This window comes from Gracilinanus agilis, chromosome 2 (genome assembly GCF_016433145.1).
Source record: "Gracilinanus agilis isolate LMUSP501 chromosome 2, AgileGrace, whole genome shotgun sequence".
Classification (NCBI taxonomy): Eukaryota; Metazoa; Chordata; class Mammalia; order Didelphimorphia; family Didelphidae; genus Gracilinanus; species Gracilinanus agilis.
Genome location: NC_058131.1, coordinates 636,751,732 through 636,761,061, shown reverse-complemented (window position 1 = coordinate 636,761,061; position 9,330 = coordinate 636,751,732).

Below are 9,330 nucleotides of genomic sequence, written 5' to 3'. Positions count from 1 at the left end.
TTTACTTAGGGCAGGTTTGCAAAGAACTGAGGAAACATTTGGGAAAATAAATTTAGGATCATTCTGACTCATTAGAATACAAACCTCATAGAATAGAGATGAACTAACAAAAATGTAATGGATCAGTATGCATATGATAAGTTTCCATTTCTACCTAGAAAGCAGAACTATTAAGGAGGTAAAGACAGTTAATCAATTCAGCAACAAAATTTTATTAAGTTCTTACTATGAGCAGGTTGCCTTCAGTGTCTCATTTCACAGAAATGAGACATTTTAGTTGATGCCAAGGAAAATTGGGTAACAGGTGAGTGTTACAACCTTATGAATCACATCTACTCTGATGATATCTAAGAATGGCCATGTGAGTCCAATGACTGAATTGTAATAAACATGGAATTTGTTCCATTCGTTTTTTAAACACAGAAGATTGTAAACCCCTTCTAGGCAGAGACAGTATCATCATACACCTTTGAGCCCTTTAAAGTAAAATACAAGAGGAGCATCTATGTACAAAGCTTATAAATATTTAACTTGAATTTTTTGCCCACAGGCTAAGTGGAGCCCTTCAATTACTGGTGAGACATTTGGTAATTTGTGAGAATCACAACTTCTCTGCTAAAGAAGAGAGGATACGGTGAAGGAGAATGGCCTGGAAGGCCTTCCACCTCTTTGCTCCACTCCCTCAAAGATATACAGAAAACAACCAGATCTGGCCACCTAGAAGGCTTTTGGCACAAAGAGAAATACTCTATTAGAACAAAGTCTATATCTCTATGAGACATCAATTCAACTAATCGACTTCACAGAATTTTCAGAACTGGAAGGAACTTCAGGAATATCTGGTCCACTTTTATTAAAATGACCCATCCCATTTTTAATTGCTCTAGTCATTAGGAAATTGTTTCTTCTATCAAGCCTAAATTTCCTTCTTTGTGACTTCCATGCTTCGCATCTACTTTGTCTTCTGAGGCCAAGCTGAAGAAATCTAATCCCTCTTCAGGTGATAAATCTTCAATTCCTTGAAAATTGAGGTAGCATGCCTCCTATAAACCTTTTCTTCTCCAGGCTAAACATTACCAGTTCTTTCACCTGTTGACCTTTACATGGAATAACCTCAAAGTCTCTTATCATCTTGATTGTCCTCCTCTGGATGTTTCAGTTTATCAGTCTTTCCAAAATTGTGGCACATAAAACCAAACCTGGTTCTAGAGATGAGGTCTAAGGAGGCCAGAGGCCAGCAGGATCATCATTTCCTTATTCCTGCACACAGTGTATATTATTGCAACCTAAGATTATATTTGATTTCCTCGTTATCATGTCACCATGGGGACACATCTTGAAAGGTAGACCAATTCAAAACTCTGGATATTTTTCAGATGGTCTATTATCCAGTCATTCATCCCCACTTCATGGTTGGCCTATAGATAAGACTGTCCAACAACTAGTCAACCCAGTGATTTTTTAAAAAAATCAGTTCTGTTATGTGGCTAGTTAGTAAGCTATAGAATCAGAGATTTAGAGCTGGATGTGGCATTATAAAAACTGAAATGAAGAGGATTTAAGAGACTTTTCCAGTGTCATGGAACAGTAAAACTTGAATCCAAACCCATGTCCTCTCACTCCAAATCTGTAATTAAAAAAACCATTCCATATTATTTGCCCTAGCCAAATTTTAGATCTAACTAAAATTTATCCTTGGGAGAATCTCTGAACAACTATGGAAGAGGGGTCACTTTTTTCCTTCTCTCACTACTGCCCAGATACTCCACTGAATGTCTAACTTAGCACCTCTGATCATTCCTCTTGTCTGAAATTCCCTTCTTCTATGGATGTCTAAAGTCTATCTCTCTTTAAATATCAGCACAGAAGTCATCTCCTCAATGAAGTCTTCTCTCATTCATGGCTTTCTTTTCCTTTTCTGATAAGAAATTATTGTATCTGTGACTTTCTTGGCAGATATATAAAAATATATTGCTGTTAACCTGCATACCTAAACATATATATGTACATATTCACATATGCACATTCATGTAATATGTTCATGGATTACAAAAGGCTTAATATAGACATTTCCCTTTAATGAAATTATGGGAGTATACACAGATACACAGATATCTGAATGAAATATAGAACTGGAGGAAGGGCAGAAGACATCCAACAAGGTTAAACGACACTAAACATGGGGATATTTAAATAATGCCTTATTATTGGGCCCAGCATTTTACTTTTGAACATTGATCATCTTACAAGAGTATACTTCTCTCCTCCTCCTTCTCATGTGATGGGTCAAAAATCCTCTCAAATTAATCAATGACTATTTTTTGATTTATATTTTTGAGTATCTCGACACAGAAATTAATATACTTTATTTAGTAATTTTGTCCTAAGTGACAGGGATTATGTAAACCTCACTTATGCTTACCTTTTAGCTTGGCATAGTAATAGGCATCAATCCTAGAAGTAGAGTAGCTTGACCTTCTGGAGAACACAATGGTCATGATGTTTGAGGATGACTCGTATGTGATGCTGAATCCATTACATACTTTCCCCAAAGAAGGGGAAGTTATGGTCCCATCAAATACTTCAACATATTCATTGGAACAGCTTAGACTGAATGTAAAGGTAAAAACAAACAAATAAACACTATCTAATGCCATTCTTTTTTTTAAATGACACTTTCTCATCTAGCACATGATCATAAGAGAGATAATTCAGTATCCCTGAGCCCCAAAACCTGCAAATATCAATTACCCAAGACTACTCGAGAATCTAGCCCAATTCCTGTTGTCATCATCCAGGGAAGCAATCCAGAGCAGATGCAACTTGGAGATGATTTCTCTTGGTAGCCCTTGTCTCTCCAGCAGCCTCAGCTACTAATTGGTCTAGAACAGAAAGTTTGTGCCACCAAAATCCTTAGTATTAGCAAGCGGTTCCACATCAAAAACAGATAGAGTTTTATGAATGGAGAGAGCTATGCTAGGTATTGGAAGAAACATACCTATACAATTTTAGCCTTCTGGGTAGGAAGTCTAGCTTGAAGAGACTTTGATTCTCAAGTCAGTTTGTAGATAGACTCATTATTCAACTACTGTATTGATGTTAATTTATGTAAAGCATGTAATGAATAAACCCCAAATCATTTCTGTGTGGCATTATACTATGTCACATTTATTAAGCACCTAAGCACTAAACAGCATGGAGTACTGGTCAGCTTTGAAGTCATGGAGACCTGAGTTTAATTCTTGCCCATGATACATCCTAGCTGTGTGTCTGAGCAACTTCTTTAATCTCCTATCAGTTCATCTAAGATGATAAGTAGCAAAAGAGATGCCAAATTTGCATTAGTTCACCAGGAACAAATGGATCAATGCAAATCATAAATCTGGCCTAAAGCAAAACAAAACTTGCTCCAGCACTTCAAAGATATCTGTTTTCATCGATGTAAGTATTCCCTCTATCCATGCAGATCATACATGCCTTCTGTGCTTCATGACCTCAGTCATCATGCATAGGAAAAATTAATCACCATGACAGTGAGCCTCTCTAAACTTAGATGTGGTGTCCCTTGGACCACCAAGACGCCAGTATATCTCCAGCCTGTCCTCTAATCTCTCCCAACTTCTATAACCTGACAAAGTTTGTTCTTGGCTGGAATAACCTTAACAGAAACCTCAAATTTCAGTTGAAAGAAAAACAGCACCTGGCACAAAAGAGCTGTTTAATGGATGCTTGTTGGCTGGCTTATTAGTTCATCACAGTGACTTAGACATACTAGAAAAAGAATCATCTCTACAACATAAACAAGTGGTCTTCCATCCTTGGCTTGGAGACATACAAAGAGGAGGGATTTGCTAATTTCCTTGAAAACAGGGATTACACTTTTTTTCTTTCACCAATGCCAGCACTACATAAGTACCTAAGACATAGAAAATGCTTCTTGACTAATTTACAGACCTCCTGAAAGAGATTTCTATGCCATGGTAAGGCACCCAAGGAAGATTTTGGTGAAGAAATGTTCTTATCATATATCCAGGGCATAAACATAATGGCTAGAAATAAGACTTAGGCAATGGCTACAATGCAGACTGATCTAACTAAAAAAATAGAAAAATATAAATATGTAAATTTTTGCACAGAGATAATTGTTGTTTTATTTATTGCTGTTCCATTGAAGGTTTGAAGGGATAACCATGAAGAGAGGGACATCTTCATATGTGTCCATGGCTGGGTCTCCTCATTTCAAAGCCCTTCATAATTTGTCCCTTTCCTATCTTTCCAATCTTTTCATATCTTATTCTTCTCCACATACTCTATGATTCAGTGACATTGGACATTACTTTTCTTCAACCATGGCACTCCCTATCCTGGCTCTGAACTTTTTCACTAGCTATCTTTTATGTCTCCCTCCTCATCTCTGCTCCCTGGATTCCCTGGTTTCCTTCAAGTCTCTGCTAAAATCACACCTTCTATAAGAAGCTCTTCCCAACTCCCCTTAATCCTAATGCTTTCTCTCTGAAGAGAACTCCAATTTATATTGTATATATCTTGTTTGTACTTAACTCTTTGCATGTTGTGTTCCCCATTAGACTGTGGATTCCTTGAAAGTAGGAACTGTCTTTTACCTTTCTATGTACCTCCAGTACTTGCACATTGCTTAGTACACAATAGAAATTTAATAAATGCTTGTTGACTGAAATTCCTCCTATGAAAAATGTAAAATGCCATAATCATTTTGTTATGTAGAAAATGAGTACAGTAGTAGGAGTCTCTTATTGGACATAGGAGGCTAGAATCAATCTTGGAGATGAACTTTGGGCCATTTAGACCAATCCCATGCCTAAAGGAGGAACCTGTTGTATCTTCAACCTATGGATTCATTTAACCTCAGCTTGAACATTTCTAGAAATTTAAAATTCATTTCTTATCAAGATAGATCACTCTAAATATTAATATTTTCTCTGTATCAAGCCAAAATCTCTATAGAAAAATAAAAGCATGACATAAAAAGTCCAGGTTTCAGATGAATTTTGGCTGGTAGTCTGGTGCTATGAAAATATAAGTGTCTCATAAGTATTTAGAAGGGAAGATGAGGCCAAAGGAGAATGGTTTCAAAAAATCATTTGATTTGACCTCAGAACACAGACAGGACAACATTGTGCAGAAGGTCTTTTGTCTTTAGCAAGCTACCACCTTGGTTTCACCTTGTCCTTCCCTCATCAGTGCTCTCTTGGCTCCCTTTTGCCAACTCAAACATCCTCCCTGTGCCTTGAATTACCTCCAACTACTTCTCTCTTTAAAGCTTCCTTGTTCTGTCTCCTTTTCCCCCAAAGTTCATTTCCTGCTTTTTCATTAACTCAACCAAGTGAGAGCAGTATGGTATAATGAAAAGAACACTATTCTCAGAGTCAGGAAACTGATTCAGATCTTGATCGGCCACTTATCACTATGTCCAAAGAAAAGCCATTTAAAGTCTTTGAGTTTGTTTCCACTTCTATAAAATGGAGTTAATAATACTTTCATAAACTACCATATATGGTTGTTGTGAGGAAATTGCAACTTTAAGGCACCATATTTGTTGTTGTTCAGTTCTTCAGTTGTGTCTGATTCTTCTTGACCCTGTGGGCCATAGCTATCCATGGGGTTTCTTGGCAAGGATTCTAGAGTGGTTTGGTGTTTCCTTTTTCAGTGGATCTACTGGATCCTTTTGCCAGGCAATCAGATTAAGTGATTTGTCCCTGGTCACACAGACAGGAAATGTCTGAGGATGTATTTGAACTCAGGTCTTCCTGACTCCAGGACTAGCACTCTATCCACTGAGCCATTTAGCTTCCTTCTAGCATACAAAGGTAAAATGACTTACCCAAGGTCACAGAGTTAGGAAGTATCTGAGGCTGGATTTGAATTTAGGTCTTTCTGAATACAGCACTGGTGCCTTAACCCCTGAGTCACCAGTTATGTTTATCTACACACTAGAAGCATATGAGCAGACTCTATGGAAGGTAAAATCTCTAATACTTACTTGAGGTGAGGAAAAGACAGTAAAATTTGGTAAGAGGGTGCCATTTGGATGGACCAGATACACTTGATGGGCATTGAGAGGGTAGGATGCCGGGGGGTCAAAATTCTCCCTGAAGGCTTTATGAGATTACCACCACACTCAGATGATGCTAAAAAACAAAACAGAAGGATTAGGAGGTGATGGAAAGTTGAGTTTTCCATTCATAGTACACTGCAAATACTTTCTAGTATTCTTTCCAGTATTTTTGAACCTTTAGGGATTCAGTTGTCTTTCCAAATAAGGGATTAAAAATGGTTCATATCAAGAGAAAGTAAATGTATCAGTCACATAAAAGAATCCTCAGATGATCAATAATAACAAATTAAAATTACAACAATTCCAAGGATTCTCATATATCTATCAGATTGGCAAAAATATCAAAATTAATCAGTGAATAAAGATTTATTAAGCACCTACTATGTACTAAGGACTATGTTAAGTGCTGGGGTCACAAAAAGAGGCAAAACAGTGCTTGTCCTGAAAGAGCTCATAATCTCATGGAGAAGACAACAAACAAGTATGTTCAAAAATTGTTTAGATAAAGAGGAAATTATTAAGAGAAAGAAGGCATTAGATTTGAGGACGGAAAAAGGCTTATTGTACAGATTTGACTTTAGTTAGGATTTAAGGTTTGGAGAGTTGGAGGGAAATTTTCTAGCTTGGAAGATAACCAGAGAAACTACCTGGGGCTGGAGATATGAATAGTTCCTCCAAGATAAATGGCAAATGTTAGACTCTCAGGAAGAACTAACCTGCTGAGCAAATGATAACCTTCTCTAATTTTCACCCCTCTCCTCAAAAGGTTCTATGACTTTCATTTATCTATATTAGACAAATAGTCTTTAATTAGGGTTTTCTTATATCTGTCTCTCAGGTTGTAGATTCAAACTATTTCTTGTTATTCTCATTTATATGTTCTTTTCAACATTCTTAAAGATTATTATGAATGTCACTTCTTTCATTCTGAGGTTTTTCTCCATAGGTCTTTAAGCAGCATGATCTCTCTCTAGATGCAGTTTCAGTCCATCCTCTAAAGAGTTGAAATAGGTATGTTTTCCCTTGGACATTTTCAGCTGAGTTTGAGCTGCTAACCTATACTAGTGATAGTCCATACCTAAGACCAGAGATGATATCACCCAGGAAAGTAGAGTATGAAATAAGAGAGAAATTGTTTCACGAAATGGGTAGAATTCATCCCTAGTTTGTCTGATAGAGTTCAAAGAAGGTTAATAATCCTTATTAAGGTATGCATTCAAAAACAGTCAGAAATTAAAGTGAGGCCACAGTCACTCAGTGTGGAATATCCAGTATTAGTTTTCCACACCTAGCAGCCTATCAAAAAAGATTCATTTCCTCTGGGAATATAATTTCAATTAAATAGGTTTTTTGTTAGGGATTTTGTCCATGACATGAAAATGAGAAATGCACAATAAAAACATGGTGCCCAAGAGGGCTGAGAAGATACTCACCAGTGGTTTGTGTCTCTGAGGAGACAGTCCAATTAGTGCCTGCTGATGGGAACAAATGGAGATTAGTTACCACTCTATGGTTTAAATGTTTTAGAAATCCAAGTATAGTCAAAACTTTGAACTTATATGGAAAGAAACCTTTATAATTATAGGTTCAGAATCTAAATGAAACTTATTTTCTCAGTCTCCATTTCAGGGGGAAAGGTCAAACCCATTTAAATAGATTAGTATTTTGCACTTTAAAGTTTTGGAGAGTCAGAGTTACTCGTTAATTTTAGCATTTTCCCTAATTCATGATCTTTGGATTATTCTTCATGATTATTTGATCAGAAAGTTTCTGTTCTATCATATTGATTTCAGAGATCCCAGACTTAGAAAAAACTTCAGAGACAATCAAATGCAACCCATATCTAAATAATTCTTTAAAAAAATCCCCTCAATGATGTCCTCAAAATGTAGTTGTCCAGTCTTTACTTATGATGGAGAAACCAATTCTCTCCTGAGGCAGATCATTTCCCTTTTGGACAGCTCTATAATAGGACATTTTTCTTTTCATTGAGTTGAAACTGGCTTCTTTGCAATTTCTTTCCTTTACTTCGAGTTTTGCCCTCTATGGCCAAGGAGTACAAATCTAATCTCTCTTCCATGTGATAAGCCTTTAAATATTTGAAGACAATTATCATGCTTCTCCCTCCAAAATTGTTTTCCATCTCTTCTAAATTATCCTCAGATTAATTATTATATCTATATATATTTTAGGTCAGAAGTGAAGGGGACACTCACAAACCAATCCCATTACTGATTAATGTAATTCATGCTGGCTTGCCCTTTATTTAGGCATCCTGGTAGCCCCTTGCTCCTAAGGGTTTCACTATGTGAATGCTAGCCACTATGACACCTGATCAACTTTATCCCACTGCAGTTCAGAACTCCAAAGTTGATGTGATTTGCCATTCTCAGATCCCCTAGTTGCAGGGATTACAGGCACCTACCACTCTACCCAGTTCATTGTCTTTCTGAAAATGTGGTTCCCAGAGCAAAATTCATTACTCTTCCTTTAGTCCAACCACAGCAGAGTTGAGGGGGTCTAATGACTTGAGACCATCCAGAGCAGCTCTCTTACTCTTTCTTTACTTTTATTTTAAACTAGTCTTGTGCTTTCCTGACCTTTATCATTTACCTTGGCAGAGAAAACATAGCAAAATACAAATTAAACAGAGTATGTTGTAAAAATCAAGTAAATAATGTGTGAAAATGTTTCATTACATTTTTACAGATACAATGAGTATAATTTTCCAAGAAACTGTCATCCTTCAGTTATGTGAGCACAACATACTCCCTTCCCCAACTGGGCAGGCCCAATGGAAATTGATGAATTCCCACTTTAAGAAACATTATTTTGGCCTTTTACTCACAATACACTGACTTTTGATTTCACCGCATTTATCTTGACATGGTTCAATGCAGTTAATAATAGTTTAAGCAGATCAACCTGCTTTTGTATATGTTATCTCATTTGGACAACAACTTTCTGTCTGAATCTTCACAAAAGGGAAAATAAAGGCAAGTCCATTGAGTGATAAAATACAAAGCAGTTGAATTAATCTAAGTGATAACCAAGGGCAATCTGATATTAAATTCTTTGTTTTAGGAGCCAGTACTTCCTTTTTACTTTTGTGGCTACAAGATAAACAGATAGGTCATGCTTTAGTTTCCCCTTTACTCAATCTATATGCTTTATCCTTTTGGCAAAGAAAAAAATTGCTCTACACATCAAAACCAAGGAAATGTCAAATGTATTAT